This window comes from Peromyscus maniculatus, chromosome 17, assembly GCF_049852395.1.
Source record: "Peromyscus maniculatus bairdii isolate BWxNUB_F1_BW_parent chromosome 17, HU_Pman_BW_mat_3.1, whole genome shotgun sequence".
NCBI classification, from domain to species: Eukaryota; Metazoa; Chordata; class Mammalia; order Rodentia; family Cricetidae; genus Peromyscus; species Peromyscus maniculatus.
This window is the reverse complement of record NC_134868.1, coordinates 61,558,831-61,576,162: the sequence shown is the minus strand read 5'-3', so window position 1 is coordinate 61,576,162 and position 17,332 is coordinate 61,558,831. Positions and strand designations below refer to the sequence as shown.

Here is a 17,332-nt window from a genome sequence, read left to right as displayed (position 1 = left end):
CTTGTTTCTTATTCATCGTTCTGTGTTTATGGTCACCTGGGCCCTCTTGGGGCACATTGAATATTTGCATACAAGTGTCTCCTACAGCTGCCTGGTGTTATATCTGTAATCAGCCATGATGGTAATACCTGCCCCTGAAAGCCAGCAAACAATGTAAACAGAAGCTTGACATTGTTTTGTTGACCACCTGATCTTAAGAACGGGATGGAGGAAATGTTACTAAGTCGCAGTTAACAAAGAGTGCTGCCTTGTGAGACACAATGGTTACAGAAATCCTCCAGCATTTGAGCAAAGGCAGGGTCCTGGTCATTAAAACAATGCTTCTGTAGCTGCACCGCCACACCTCGTTCTAGCCAGTGTTACTCCGCACCTCGTTCTAGCCAGTGTGACTCCATTTCCAGAGAGTTGTCCTCTAGCTTGGAAAACAAGCCTTCTTTGCCATGGGTAGACAGTATTTGCCCAGCCCAACAGACTCAAGGATGACATATAAGCACAGAATATCCCCGAGTCTGGCTTCATCTCTGTCTTTGATTATCTACATCCCAGTTACCTCTGCTCTTTTAACTCCAGGGAACACTCTAAATTCAAGCTTGTATTAATTTGGGGTGTTCACAGAATTGGGGCTTGGTAGGTGAGGAGAGGCTGAAATGGAGTGGTGACTGAGGAAACACTCTGTGATCACCTACTAGTGCCCAGAGCAGCTCCTGGTTTACTTTTCTGTGCCAACTTAAAGAGCATAGCTTTGGGTGTGAAAAACCCCAAATTAGGTCAGTCCATTTGCTCAGTGTCTGGTGAGAGTGTGTGGCAGTTGTCTTTAGAGTGGGAACCCAAGCAAAGGCCATCATATGGGGAAGGAGAAACAGGACCAGAGAGCTGAGGGGTCAGAAGCCTGAGGCATCAGCTCACTCTTTCTTAACTACTGGCTCTTGCAAAAGCAACTAGAGCATGTACTAAAAGAGCATCATTCCCTTTGGACAGAATTCTCAATAACCAGCCCCAGCCCCTCCCCACCCACCTCCAAGACCCCACCCACGCAGGGTCCTACTACCTCAGCATTGCTGCATTTATGACCAAGCTGCCACCACAGGAACTCACAGGGCCTAGCTGTCTCCAACCCAAAGTAACATTCTTAGTATCAGTGATGTGTATATAAACGCCTGTGCGCACATACATGCCCAGCTCTTCCTGGTAAGTCCCCTGCTCATCTTTTAACAGTACGCCACAGCATTTGTAATGGCTGAACTCCTCACAGTCACCACGGTCTCCTCTCACAGAGCATGTGACCTTCAACTAGCTATAGGAATCCCAAATACTCACCCATCATATATCATGTGCTCGGGGGTAGTGAGAGAAAGTGGCATATAAAGCAGCTGTCTAGAGCCTTAAAGGTGGTGTCAGCAATCCTCACTCCTTTTTTTCCTGCTTTGAGCTTAATCTGAGATGAATTCTTGTAGAAAACACTGAGGTGGTTATGTGGGACCTCAGAGAATCACCGAGAATTTCTCTTTGATCCCCAGGAACTGCAGGGTTGGGGGGGGAGCTCTCTCATGTATAAGGAGGACAGAGACTTGTTCTGGCAACATGCTGCCCCAGGGGGCCTAATGTGTGGACTGCTGGCCCTCCCTCTACAGCATAAAAAAGTAATTTTTTAATTGGACGCTGTAAGTTTGTATTTAAAGCAAAACGAAATGTTTCTGTTTTTACAGGGTAGGACTCTGTTCACCTCCACACACTGGGATTCAACATGAAACAAAACATTTTACATCACCCAGTCTAATCCATTTGCCTGAAGACGGAGCTAGAAGAAAGCCTCAGGTCTAAAGGTCATAACTGGTTAGCATTCTCCAGCCCGGAACTTAATTAGCATAGATGCAAAGCTGCAGGCCTAGCTCGTGAGGTGATCTTTACCACAGCTAATGGCAAGCCTGTGCTGAGCTATCTTAGGACCATGTGGGAGCAGACATGCTTGCATGACCTTGCCTTCTTCTTCGGCACAGAGGCGCTTCCAGCAGGAACAGGGAGTGGGCCACAGTTCCTCTGCATTAAAGACATCACACACAGAGCACCGTGCTACCCTGACCGAGTGAAAGCTCCCCAGTGCACAGAGGCCGCAGTGACGGTCAGTTTATGAGGGGACCACACCGGCGGAAGAGTTAAAAGGTGACAGCACAAAGAGACAGCTGGAAGCCACCTGCCAGCACCTGAAGGATGTTCACAGTGAAGTGGAACAATCGGAATGTGTGTGGCTCCACGTGACAAAGACCAGAAAGTGACCACTTGGGACCTTCCGAGAGTTCACATTCTGCTGGAAAGTGAAAGTGGAGGAGGTCGGGGCAGGTTCTCTACAGCAGTCTTGGCTTCTGCCCTTCTAATCCACCTCTGTAAGGGAGATCAGCAGAAACCTGACCATCATTTCCTGAAGGCCTCAGAGACTTGAGAGATGAACCAGAAAGTCTGTGGTCCTTTCCATAGTCTAGGTCTGCCACTGATTAAAACCCTACTCAGACATTAGGACTCAGAAATGATCCCAGTGAGAGAGGGTGGTATTCCAGCTCGCTTCACTGGAAAGTTGGTATTGAGGAGTGGAAGACAGAGGTTTGCAGAGCATACAGAGAAGTTGGAGGGGCTCGGGGTGGGGCAGAGAAAGACGAGGCCGTAGTGAAGCAGACAGATCGTATCTTGAAAATCAATGTTGAGAACCAGAGAGATGAGGCTATGAGGAGCAGCAGTACAGGATTATTGTTGTGAGAGGTGGCCAGTGGCTAAGAGCTCACACTGCTGTTGCAAAGGGTCTGGGTTTGGTTCCTAGCATTCACTTTATGTGGCTCACAACTGCCTGTAACTCCAGCTGTATGCAGGTAGGATGCCCCCTTCTGGCCTCCACAGGCATCTGCCCTGCTCACCTACCCACACATACACACATAAATTTAAAAACAGTGAGAGAGAAAGCCACAAGACACCCCTGCCCTAGTGTACAGAGCAATGGACCTTATTTAAAAGCTGGTTATGCCTTCTCATCTGCCCTCTGCTTGCAGATGACCCCTGGATGCCAGGCTCTGTAGGGACAATTCCTTATAAAAAAAAAAAAAAAAGATGGCAGTCTGTACAATAATAGCTGTTCCCCTTGAGTTCTGGCAACCCTGAGGGATCATCCATATCAAAGAAAAAAGCACACTGCAGTCTGCGTCTTTGTTGTTTAGGTGTGCGGTTTTCTCCACACACTGGGGGCTTTCCTGTGCAAGCACTTCTGCTCCCCCTTCCTGTGTGGTGTACCTTGTAAAGGGGGACTCTTCAGTTGCATTTTTTCCTGTGTGCATCATAACTACCTCCTCCTCATCTTCAAGTCTGGAACCCCCAGGGATCTCTGTCACTGAAGAGTTGGACATATCACCTCTTTTTGTTCTGATGTGGAACCCTGCCTTTTCTGGGTCATAAATCAGTAAAATGGGAAACATTACTCATCCTACCTGCGTCTTTCACCTAAACAGTGGCGTCTTGCATGGCATCTGTGTCTTGCACCTACCTGTAACTGTGTCCAACTAGCTTATGAGTACTCTACTGGGCTAAGGGAAGGAGTGAGCAGGCCTCCTTTCTCAACCTTTGTCAAAACTTGAGTGACCAAAGAAAAATGATGAGCAAACCACGTGACAAAGACCTGTCCAGGGTCAATTCTAGATTGTAATACATTGGCCATTAAACTAACTACACAGGTCCTTGTTTAGTAGGGAAGGAGTGTTGAAGTATAAAGGTGTCTAGGAGCCTATCAACGTTTCCTGCTTCAAGATATTTGGAAGTGTGACTGACGTGTAATAGAATATGTTCTGAACAATGGAACCAGTGTCCCAAACTCTATGAAGACAAAGGTGACCCCTGTCTTACTGCTTTGTCACCGTTGTGTGTACGTGATAGGAACACAGTTGACTTATCCTTCATAAGTCAATTCATGGTATCAGAAAAGGGGCAACGTTCAGAAGAGCTGAACAGGAGGGCATTAAGTGTGAAACCTTCTCTCGTTTTGATTCCTGTCTATTCTTCTATATTCTGAAATCTACTTTCCTTGAATCCAGCTGTGACAGGGGGCCTGGAGGTCAGTCCATTGGTTACTCATGTGTTCTGTTTTTCCCCATCCTATCAGAACAAACTTCATGTTTGGATTATTTCCTGACATGAGGACTTTGGGAGAAGGAGCCTCTGTCCTCAGGTCCTCAAGCGATCATAGGACATAAATGCTCCCATCAAGCAATTCTCAGAACCAACGTCAGTGATCCTGAAACAGGAGACTTCCCTCCATTTTCCCTAGGTATCGTGTTGTGTAGGACCTGAAGAGCAGCAGCTACTCATAACATATACGAGGGGCACATCAAAGACAATGTCAGAAAAAGGAGAATGTTGCTGGAGAATTTCTTTCTTTCCAGCTCCCGCCGCCAAGTCCCACCAGTCCCAGAGCCCACTTATAAAATAAACACACAGACTCTTACATTATTTAAACTGCTTGGCCATTAGCTCAGGCCTACCATTGTCTAGCTCTGACTCTTATATTTAGCCCATTTCTATTAATCTTTACTTTGCCACGTGGCTCGTGGCTTACCGGTACTTTACATCTTCCTTGTTCTGGCTGGCTGCGGCTCTAGGCAGTCTCCTGCTCTGCCTTCCTCCTTCCTCAGTTCTCCTCTCTCCTTGTCCTGCCTATACTTCCTGCCTGATCAATCAGTGTTTTATTTATATGGAGCGATATCCACAGTAGGAGAAAATAGAGACGGGGGTCACCACTTAACCTGAGGTGACCCACCTCTAGACGTTCATTGACGTGAATACATCAGAGAAAATATCTCAACTGTTTCCACTTCAGTATGTCAGTGCCAAAGCATAGCCTGACAGTCATAAGGACCTATCTTTCTTCCCATCTCCATTTTTAACTAAGTACTGGAGCATGGAAACACATCTAAACTATTTGAGTTTTCTAGAGCACTTCGGGGATCATTTGCTGATGGACAGATCATTAACTTCTGGAACTTAGATTAATTCTCCCAAGATTTCAACATTAGTGCCCATTTAACTAATTTTAAACTCACAGTGCCAGATCTGCCTCTTCATTTTATAAATGTATCTTCAAATAAAACATTAAATAGCATTTGTTTGTCTCAATTCAGTAAATGTGACCTACCAACAAGCCATATTTATTAATAAATTTGACATTTTTATTTCTTTACATGCATAGGACTCACATTAAGTGATAAAAGATTGAATGAACTCCTCATTCAAAACACCACATAAAATTAAGCGCTACTTTTAAAAACGTATTACTAAGATTATCTGATCGCGTGAAGGCTCCAGTCCCACGTTTGTCTGATATTACCATGGCGAAAGAGCATACCATGGGACTCTAGGTGGTTACAGAGCACACAGGCTCTCTTTTACATGGCTGGACAAGGTCTTTTGGTTATATGTGGGTGACCTTAGTGTAATACGAAAACCAAAGGGACAAGTCACCCTACCTGTCATAACTGTAATGTATGCAGTTGGTGCCCAATGTGTGAGCATTTCTTATGAGGATCAGAGACTTAATAGTTGGTAAGAATTGCGCAAATGTTAAGGTGTTAGTACTAAGAGTAATGACCTTGAAGAGGCTAGAAAAGGCCAGGAAGGACTTGGGAAGGGTCTGTCTTAATTTTCCAGACCTTCCAGGGTTGGCAGAAGAGTCTTATCTTCTTTCACGCCACACTAGACCACAATTACTGGTGACCCAAAATGTCCCTTCTGAACCTTCAACTGAGCTCTACACTTTGTAAATATTGAGGTTTTGAATATTCCACAAAATTATAACAAATATACGCACACCTAACACTCACTGTCTTGATGATAAACACACACAGGCAATGGACTCATTCAGATTCATTGAAGTCCTTGAGTGTAAAGGATGGAGCATATTTTTTTAGATGGTATGGTTCATTTATTTGTTAATGGTTCATATAATTCATCTTATTATATCTCTCCACCATGAAAATCATTCCAGTCCCTTTCCCTAGATGAGAACGTTGTGGGAAGATCTCAAATCCTGCCTTTCAGCTCTGCTGGTCTCCACAGCCTCCTCCTAGGAGCAGCTGATGCTTGTGGGCAGGTTAAGAATTGAGTTGATCCCTGTGCAATCAGAGACAGTTTTCGTGATTAATGCAAAGATCACATTTGACAAATCCAGACTAAATAAATTTAAGGGGGAAAAGTGTCTTTAAACCATTTTGTTCAATGGTGATATTCAAACTCTCCCCTGAGAGAAGCATGTCATTATGAAATCATGCGTTCGTAACCTTCTTACAAGCCTGCCTCCCTCCACGAGCTGATCCACCCTCTTCCCCACTGTGTACAAAGCTGTAGGAAAGGGGAGGTTGGGTGATGGGGGATGCTGCAGACAGATCATTTGCATATCCTGCAGACAGTATGGACCTCCCTCTCCTGCAGACAATCCTCCTACATGACACCCTGGCAGACATCAGCCACTGGGCTGGCCTTGGTCTCACTTGTCATGGAACAGCAGCAACGATAAGGAACAATAACCAACAAAAGCCTCACACTTGCTTTGTGTAATTAAGTAAAAAGCTGTCTCATATTACTTTCTCTTCCCAACACGAAAGAAATCAGTCTCACCATCTTAAAGCTCGTATGAGGGCTCATTGCAGGCGCACATGACAATTTGCTCACAATCATCCTGGAAAGTGGACGGTCACTTGCATTGCTGATAAAATAGGTCATTCTTTGCACAAATGTCTCTTTCTGTTGTTGAGTTCATTCTCTCAGAATGCAGCATTTTTTGTTTGTTTGTTTTTTCTGTTTAGAAAATGAATTCATCTTTTACATGATAAGACACAAAAAGTCACAACTTCTTAAAACTTCAAAAGAAAAAAATATAATTCTGTGAGCATCAGCGGCAGTTTTCAAAGTGTAGAAGTGATAGGAGAGGAGGCTCCCAGGGACAGCCATGAACTAAGGGCTGCTCAGGCTTGAGCCCCGGGTAGTGTCACTGGGAAGGGGCCTCCGTGGAAGGTGTCAGGCTTGAGGGACACAGCACAGGCACTTCTGTCAATCACCAAACACAATCAATGGCCAGGGCAGGGGAGGGGAGCTGCTTTGATTCAGAACAGAGGATCCAGGGCTGGAAGGGTGGGGCTTTCCAAATACAGACAGAAGCTCAGACAGCTGTGCTGTGGCCTATTATTCTAAGGTGTATTACTTTTGTTTATATTGAATTTGTTTAGCTCTGGGAAGCTGTGTTACTGTGTCTGTCTGAAACACATGATGGTCTAATAAAGAGCTCAATGGCCAATAGCGAGAGAGGCAGGAGAGAGAAATAAATAGGCAGAGCTGGCAAGCAGAGAGGATATAGAGAGGGAGAAATCTGGGATGAAGAAAGAAGTAGCCAGAGAAGGAGGAGAACTCCAGGGGCAGCCACTTAGCTGCACAGAAAGCCATGAGTAAGAGTAAGATTTACAGAAGTGAGAAAACAGGAAAAGCCCAGAGGCAAAAGGTAGATGGGATAATTTAAGTCAAGGAAAGCTGGCAAGAAACAAGCCAAGGTAAGGCCGGGCATTCATAAGTAAGAATAAGCCTCCATGTGTGATTTATTTGACAGCTGGGTGGTGGGCCCCCCAAAAGAGTAAAAAACAACAGAGCTGGGTGTCTCAAGCTCTGTAACTGACCTTCATGCCCGCCCTTCCCCCACAAGCAATCTCTGTCCAGGAGTAGGGCTCAATCAGAAGAGTTTACCAGGCTGGAGAACTAAATTATTGGACAGGGTCCACAGAAGGCCCGAGGCACACACAACACAAGAGCACAGAGCATAGAGTGCCTGACTCTGTAGAGAAAGGCAACTGTGCCCTTAAGGGCCCATCCCCATGCAGCCTGGACAGCTGACTGTTGGAGGTTGGAGGTAGCAGCCTGCCCCACCTCAGGTACACAAAGACCTCGAACAATGTGCATCCCACATGGGGTGCCTGCGATCGGAACTAAATGGGGCAGCACACCCAGCCTAGGAATCCTAGCCTAGCATGAGGATGGAACCCTCCAGTCCTCCTGTAAGGCTGGCTGGGAGGCAGAATGGGGTCCTGGCTGAGGCAGGAAGAAAAGCAACTCATGGGCAGAAGACAGGCAGAGGCAAATGAGCACAGTAATTTCAATAAATGTGTGTGTGTGTGTGTGTGTGTGTGTGTGTGTGTGTGTGTGTCCGTCCCATTTGTAGACCAGGAGGGTCTCAGAGACCAGAGGACTTGAGGGCCCCAGCCCAGAGACCAACTCTTTGTCAGGGGTGTTCAGGCCAAGTGAGAATAGGTTGGGGTACAGAGATGGGACAGGGCTGGCTCGACGGGACTAGCTTAAGGAATGTACAGATTTCTGTCTTTTCTACACAAATAAGACCTTGATTCCAAATTCATTTTGTCCCTTCAGGACCCCATGGGGGTCTATGTGTGCACCTTCCACATGGACCCTGCACCCTTTTCCTGCCTTCCTGATTGATGGGGAGGGCTGGGGAGAGACAAGACCTCCTCAGGTTTGTGCTGGTCACAGTGCTTTGGCCCCAGCGATGCCCAGGAAGTAGACCATCTGGGTGATGCCCAACAGTGGGCCAAGGACCTGTGCACAGCAGTATGCGCCTTTCAGGAAGGCTGAGGGGCTCTTATGTCTCCAGATCCTCTGGGCACAGTCTACAAACACCGAGTAAGTGTCCTCATTGACGCCCGACAGGAAGGACACGCAGCAAGGAGACTTCTTAGAATATGTGTCACCCAGCTGGTTCAGGTTGGCAAACGGGGAAGTAGACGTCAGAGAAGGGGGCATTCCTGAGCAGTGTGGACCCAGTCCCTTGTAGAGGCCACCGATGCCATGGTTCTGCATCAGGTCATGAGGTGAGCTGGGAGGCCATGGGCTGAGGAGTGGCTGGAACTTCTACTGAGGGCTGGGTACCTCCCTGGCTGACAGCTGAGCCTGGGCGGCCAGAATCCTCCTCTGAGCAGCAATGTGGCCTGCATCTTGCAACTGGATCTTCAGCATCTCCAGGGGGTGGTCACAATCGCCTGGCAGGTGCCAGCTCTGCAGCCTGCCAACATTTTCTTAGGCAGGGTCAGCTTTTGTCCATCCTTAGAGAGCTGAGGTCTGAAACAGTCATTAGCTGCCAGCTTGATGGCCTTCTCACGGGTGGCCAGGGTCAGGTTTATCGCTGCTTCCCTGTACGTGCCGAAGGAGCCCTTGGAGTAGATGGTCTTGATGAAGCAATTAGACATGCTGGCATGTATGCGCTGGCCAGTATGCTGGTCCTGCAGCCGAGACTTAGCCTGGTCAATGAGGAACATGACGTTGTTGCTGATACCCTGGTTGGGAAGGATATGTGGGATTTCTGTGCTGCATTCCTGTCTTTCTACAATTACCTGAACAAAACATTCAATCAAAACTGAAAGGGTACGAATCGAGTGGGGTGGATCCTAGGACATTCTAAAAGAAGTCATGTTTAAAAGAAGAACCAGAATGCATGTTGTGTGGCTTAGGAGGCATGGGGCAGAGAGCAGAGCCATCTGAAGATGCAATGTGTTCAGTAGCCAGGGGCAGGGCCAACCAGCAAGCTGGAGACAAAAGGATGAGCCTGACAGAGGTCCCTGGGTGAGTCTCAGAGAGCAAGGAGACAGCACCAGAGAAGTAACGTGTGTTTTGCTTTATTTTTCTCCACTGGCGATTTATTTTAAGGCAGTCAGAGTAAGACGGTGAGATGAGTGTCTTTCTATTATCCCTCTGGCTTCAGAGTCAAGACTGGATGAGAAATCAGGGAATTGGGAGTGGGAGGAGGTTACTTCAGAAGACAGAGCAATCAGCAGGGGAGGCCTTGAGAAATGAGACAAGAGAAGTGTGTGTGGGGGGGGGAAGGAGACTAGAGAGGGAGGTGTTTAGAAGCAAGTGAAATAGATTTGTAGGTGAATGGAAAGTTTTGTTTATTGGTTGAAGGCTGGTAATGTTATTTATTAAAAACAGAAATACCTTAGAAAACATGGGCATCTTGGGGCCACTGCCTGGAAAATTTTAAGTGTCTTCAAGGTGTTTTAAAGTCAGTTTGCATGCTGAGTCTAAAGTTTTTATTTCAGTAGGCAAATTTCTTCACAGCAACTCTTCTGGAGTTCTCCAAGTCCTGCTCATAAAGATGATGAGTGGGTCTCTCATCTTCATCATCCACTCAGTGATGCCAGAGCAGGCAGGTCGCTGGTCCATGTTAGAGAATCATGGGACGAAGGAGACAGCTGCCGGGTCGGCACGGGTGGGAAGCTCCTGAGTTGTTACTAGAAATCTCACTTTGTAATATGAGGGAAAAGTAGGTGTCACACAGTGTCCCCTTTAATTGTGCATAGTGTACAATTATTTAAGACTGACCAGCTATCTAAAGTTCCTCTTCTAGTAATAATCAACTTTTTTCAGAATATTGAAAATTTAATATCTTTCTGTCTCAAACTTTGGCCATTCCTTTAGTTGAATTATTCATGGTCCTTGTCTCCCAGGCTGACTGTACTTCAGTGTTTTCCTTGGGGCAATCCACGCACCATGTACCATGGTAATACTTTAAGTAGGACTCCAATAGAAAGTCTATAAATTTTAATACTTTCATGGAAATACTGCATAAATTTTGATACATGTTAACCTGAAGCTATCAGCCACCTTGTTATGAGTTTTAAAATAATTAGACAGAAGCCATTGCTATACATAAACAATGGCACATGCTTCATTTCAGGCTCATAAACTAGACACACACACACACACACACACACACACACACACACAATAAGTGTTGATGTCTTATTCTATTCTTAAGGGCCTGTTCACAGGGTTCCAACAAATCACATGCCAGCATTTTTGCCCGCCCCTGTCTTTGATAAATGCTCTTATGCACCCTGACCATTGTTCCTAAAGTGTCATAGTCGACCCCATGGGGCAACCCTGCTCCTTCTATAACCAGCTTCTCCTGGGTTTTCAGGCCTCAAATTAAAGAAGAGCAAAATCAGATATGCAATAAACTGCTTAGCATACACCACTATCCGTCTATCAACACATCTTCATCTCTGTACCTATCTGCTATCTACGTCCATCTATCTATACTCCTATTTACTACCTATCATCTGCCCATATCTGTCTAACATTTATCCATTTATCTATCATCTGTGCATCTCTTTACTGTCTATCATCTATCCATTTATCTATTAACAATATTTATCTGTCTATCTATCTATCATCTATTGTATTTCTTCTATCCAGTTACACATTGCAAATGAACTTCTGAAGCAGGAACTCACACGAAATTGTGGTTCAATTTCAGGTGTGTGTGAGTTTTGCCTGTGTGTATTTATGTGCACTGTGTGTGAAGTGCTCGTAGAGGGCATTAGAGCCCTGGAACTGGAGTTAAAGACACGTGGAGCCACCATGAGGGTGCTGAGACTTGAACTCAGGTCCTCTGAAAGAGTGGCAAGTGCTCTTAACCACTGAATCATCTCTTCATCCCTGTATCACCATCATTAAGATTTTAGTTACATTTGATGGTTCCCAATAAAATCCTACACACTTTGGTAACGAAGTTTATTGACTTAGGAGTTTTGTAGTTTGTAATCCATGATTCTTAAGTGTCTTCAAGAAATTATAGGTTAGCATCAGCATATATTTTCCACCATCCAGGAGCCGTAAGTACTTCATAGACTGTCAAACAACACAAACTTTTAAAGAAAACTTTCAGGCAAGGAAACAAATACCATGTATCTTGGGCAACTTTGAAATGCTCCTACCTCTGTAGGGAGGCAGAAACAAAGACAACCATCAGATCAGATATGAAGATTAACAAGGCTACATAGCACAGCCAAGTGGTATAAGCTGCATGTGGAAATAGGATTACACCTTATCATATACAAAACATTATAATCTACAATGTACAAATAAGAAAGACATAATATGTACTCATAAAAAAGGAAGTGCGCTAATGTCATATCAGAACACACCACTTCGTGATAGAGCACTGTGACGTTTGAGGGAAGAGAAATGGGGATGTCTTTCATCTTCCTTACTGTTGTCCCCTGAAGGAACTCCCAGGATCTAAGATGATCTGCGCGTCCTGTGGACCACATCACGAGACTCTTGTGTAAGGAGTTACCTTCTTGTGCTTGGAAAAAAGCAGTCAAAGTCACTGAGATGTCAAGAACTGGACAACAGGCCCTGCTGGGGTTCCACAGTGCATTCGTTATTTCTCTCACAGCTGTGACAAGATGCCTAACAAGCAGCTTAAGGAGGGAGGGGTTTATTTTGGGTCACAGTTGGAGGGGAATTCAGTTCACCACAGCGGAGAGGCTTAGTCTGTGTCAGAGAGAGCAGAACCAAGGCTAGGCTATACCATATAAGGAGGGTCTCAGTGTCCCACTTCTGCCACTGAGACTCTACCTCCAGAAGGGCTCATAGCATCTCTAAGCAGCATCAACAGCTATCAGTCAAGTGTTCAAACACACAGCCCATGGGGCTGTTTCATACCCAACCACTCACACTCAGGTCCACCACCATCAGATACTGTACTCCCCTTCCTGATGTTTTTATTCAGGAATCACCAGTGATCAACAAACCTAGTACTAAAATATTCAAGTTTACTGTTCCTGAGGGTCTCCCTTGTAAAATGTCATGTGTCATACAAAACTTACATTAAACAAACCTGTACCTTGTCCTCTTGCTGGTTGTCTTTTTTTATGGGGTCTTTGGCTGTGAATCTGTAATATCTGAAAATATGTTTTCTTCCCCAAACCTCCATCCTGAATGCAAAGTTCTAATTTTCTATACCAAATGCCTTATTTCTAAAGAAGCCTCAGAGTGTCTGCAACACCTATCTGTGTTACAGTCACCTTATGATCTTTATCCTCAAATCCAACAGCTTTGAAAACGATGGGCAAGGATGGTCAGAAACTGTACCAAGAATCTAACAGTGACAAGTGCCTGTCCTGGGAGAGGTGCTCGGGACATGCTGCTCTTTCGTTCCCGGTGACTGAGCAGACAGTTTCCTAGACCCCTCGGTGACATGTCTACCAAGGTCAGAAGATGGATGGGAGAAACACTGGGGACTAGACACTCCGAAGTACAAGAAGAGCGGCCTGGGCATGAGCGTGAGAATGCTGCATCCGGAGAGAAAGGAAACTGAAGACAACCCAAGAACCGGTCTCAGAACACGGAGCTGCTGTGGCCTAAGCTTCACGGTGTGCTAAAGGACAGACTGGCATGTGGCGGTCAGAAAGGAAAACCCAGCCTTGAGGGTCACTGGGCTCCTCCTGTGACAAATGTGGAGAAAAGGAAGCAATGGAAACTGTGCCCACAATCCTTACAACCATACAACAAAGGCAGCAGCAGAGTTTTACAGCCCTCTCAGTACGGCCCATGACAACTCCTTTAGATGGGAATATGGTTTAGACAGTGTTATGCACTGAATGTTTGTGTGTCCAAAAATGCATATTCTGGAGTCTTAATACCCAATGTGATAGGGCTGAAGGGGCTGAGGGGTGCTGATTATGGTTGCCTGAGCTCAGGAGAGTGGAGTCCTCATGATCACATCATTGGCCTTGAAAGAACCAACCAGAGTAGCCCTTTGCCCCCTACCCCTCACTCCCCCCACTCCACTCTCTCTTTACTATGGAGATACTTCAGGAGGGCAGGCCATAATAACATTAACATTTTAATTTATGGTTTTATAGCATCATTGTCCACACAATAAATTTCTGTGAGTTATTCTTTCATCCTTGAGAAACATAACCCACTTTATGTAGAATTGAATTATGATTAATGTAGCAATAGTCGCCTTTTTGGAGGTGAGCTTCTAGGCATGTATCTCAGCTCTCCGAGGTTCTGAGAAGACTTGAGTCCTCAGCTCTAAATAGGACATTCATAACAATCCTTCTACAGCTCAGGGAATATTGGTAGAAGGAATGAGCAGAATGTCAGAACTACAAGGTATTGCAAAGCGCTGTGAATGGCGTCTTCTGGGCACGGTACAGCTATTGCAATCCCAGCTGCACAGCCTTTGTGGCTGTCAGCACTGGGTCCGCATGAAACTGGGGCTTTGCCACAGTCAATCATGGGTTGGGCAGGGCCTGACAGGGCCATACTTCTTCCTATGAGTAACTGGCTACTGATGGATTCTAAGGGCAGTCATTGCCTTTAGCTGTGGGCTTAGTGGCAAGTTTACCAGGCTCCAATGGACAGTTCCAAGATTATGATTGCACAGACTTCCTTGTTAAACCCAGTGGGTCCAAAACAAAACAAAACAAAACCAAACAAAACAAAACAAAACAAAAGGGCACCAAAGGACTCATAGGGAGGAGTGTTTGCTAAAGTAGGGAGATTGGAGGGAGTGGGAGTGAGAGCAATCAGCCAGCCTTATATCAGCCATGCACAGAATTTTCAAAGAATAGATTTAACTTTAAACAAATTAAACTGTTCATTTCCCCCATTGTGTTTCTAACTCTTTTCTTCCACAAAATATTAATGAGTTTGTCAACACTCACACATACACACAAGCCAATCGCTGCAGCTAGACGGCTTTCCCTCCATAAAGTACATTTTCTTGTTAAATCTATAATAAGACAGATTGCAGGACAGAGACTTTAAGCATCCATAGCCCTGACAAGCAGGACACAGGTGTCACACGATTGTTTTACCTCAGTGCAGACAGGAAGTGAAACATTGGTACAGGAAGCAGGATGCTTGCTTAGTATTGCCTTCCCCCAGCTACTGAAGGGAACATATTGCCTTGGCTACTTCTTCCATCTTTGATTGTATGCCTTGAAGACCCACAAGGGTCAAACATCATATGGGGAAGTAGGCATGTCAGGTACATCAAAGATGCCCTCCATGTCTGTGTGAGTGGTTCTACTTCCTTTTGTGGAGAAAACACTTCATTCCTGTATTGATTGTAACCCCACTGACTTGGTCCTGGTGACATGAAGACAAACAATGGTAATGATCAGACCTGCTAACACCAGAGCCCTAAAGATGGGAAGAAAAGCAATTAACAAATGCAAAGGACTTTGTAAATAAGTATAGTGTTATTCTCAATGGTGTTGAAGTCTATTTTTATTTATTTATTATTACACACCGCATTATTAGAGTTGCTGTAAAATTCCCACCACATGACGGATAAAATCAATATTAGAGAATCACACACAGATGATAACTGGGCTGAACAGTATTAACCTTTCTGTGCTCTCATGCTCCAGATGAGAGAGAAGAAACCCTTGACACATCTGCCTGCAGACAGAGGATTTATTTCCCCACCACACAAAATCAAAATCTCTGGTTCCCACCAGAAAATTTGACATTAATGTCATGAAGACAGATGTTCAAAAGGGTTAAAAACAATCATTGAAAATATTGAGTTGGGACACCGAAGGTGTTTACTCTCTTCTGGGCTGCAAAATGACAGAGCTCGTTTGAAAGAAAAATGACACCAGGAAAAGGAACAAAAGTCATGAATAAAGAAAAATGGTGAGGAGCATCCCAGGGAAATAACCAGCCTCCTTTTAGCCAGGCCCCACAGAGCAGAAGTGGGTCATCCTGCTGAGCGAGCAGTGCCATTTCCCTGCAGTATCAAGGCCTGCATCGGCTACCCTCCAGCACCACAGAGGTGGGGAGGTCCTTGGAGAAAGGTCTCTGGTGTTTGCAGGTGTCTGGAGGGGACTGAGAGAGGAATGAGCATCCCATGGCCTCCATGACACCAAATACGTACAAGTTTCTATCTCAGTGAATCCCGATAAGAGAAAGACCTGGCACTGCCATGGCCTCGTGTCCTATTTTAATTTATTTTTCTTAAATTTTAAAGGACGTTCCACTTTCATATGTAATGTGGTTCTAGGAGATTTGAACTTGTGCACACAGGTGCTCACAGTGCCCATGACCATACTCAATTGCCACACATAATGAATACACAAAGGCAGGAGGAAGTCACGTGCTTCACACACACCTGACAACAGAACCTCATCCTTTGATGAAACTGTTAGAGTGTTTTAGAGCAACGTGTGCCTCAGTGGGCACTAATACGATGCCATGGAATAAGATGTTATGGAAAAGCAAGGAAGATAAACAAAAGATTGGTCAAGAGTTTCTGCTTGCAGTCCGCTGCCCCTTCTGACAGTATAGCATATTTTTATTCTTGAGAATAATAATTATAATAATATTTCATTTATCTTTTCCTTTCCTTACTCCAACCCCTCCCATATAACCATCCCTGATCTCCTTAAAATTCATGGCCTCTTTTTTTAAACTAGTTGTTATTGCATGTATAAATGCATATGTATAACTTTTATTCCTAAATATAACCTGTTCCGTCTGTATAATATTACTTTCATACATGTTTTCAGGACTGGCCACTTGGTAATAGACAACCAGTTTTCCTCTGTTACCTATAGTTCTCTCTTCTCTCTTTTCAGGAGAAGTAAGTAACACTTTCAGAATGCCTGTAAACTGGACCCTGGTGTTGAATGGAAACTCTGTTGTAAAAGCTGGCATGGGAAAGGATCAGCCACAGGCTGTAGGAATCACCAGACCTGAGAGGACCTTGTCTGCTGGGACAGGAAACGATTAAGAAAAGACAGAAAGGTTTTGAGAAAGTTCCCAAGACCAGCAGGATAGTAGTTAGTGGTTCACAGGATCCAATGGAGGGAAAGATGGATTCAGAGACATCAGAATCTATTAAGCCTGTGCCACCAACAGGTTGCTGTGCTGTTCTCAGCCAAGGCATTGAGCAGATAAAATCGTGTAAAGTTTTCACAGTAGCTTTGTTTGCTTCAGAATGGTTTTATTGTCTTAAAATTCTCTGTTCAGTAGAGATTTTAATAAGTATGCTATTTTTTTAAATAATGCAAATTCCATATTATCCTAAACTGTGTTCCATCCAGAAGAAAAGGGAACATAAGATGCTTATTATTGGTGCTTCACCCAAAAGACCAATTAAAACCTCTGTCGGTAACCTGAGTGGAGTGTGAGGATTGCTTGGGCCCCCATCTAATTATTAGGGAGTTACTTCTTGCTCCCCAACAAAGTGGGCATACCATCCCAGCTTGAAATAGCAATGCCTCCCCACTCCTTACCGTTTCTGTAGAAAGGGAATCTATGAGAGATTTCACTGCTCCTCCAGCTCAAAGTATCTCACCTCAATGGCTTCCATGTGAAATACAGACTCGGTTTATGTGTTAGGGAAGCAGCCAGTAATTTCTTGATGTTTGAATATCGTCCAAGTACTAGCAAGATGGCCTAGTGAGTAAAGACCCTCACTTCCAAGTCCAGAGACCTAAGTACA

The 17,332-nt window shown here is 44.9% G+C and overlaps 1 protein-coding gene and 1 pseudogene across 2 annotated transcripts in view; both read right to left on the bottom strand.

Annotated features, from left to right (window-relative positions):
* The window catches only part of Nalf1 (NALCN channel auxiliary factor 1), a 528,588-nt gene that overhangs the window by 66,855 nt on the left and 444,401 nt on the right, over window positions 1-17,332 (bottom strand). The window lies entirely within an intron of this gene.
* LOC102920570 (mitochondrial glutamate carrier 1 pseudogene) lies at window positions 8,551-9,338 on the bottom strand (annotated as a pseudogene).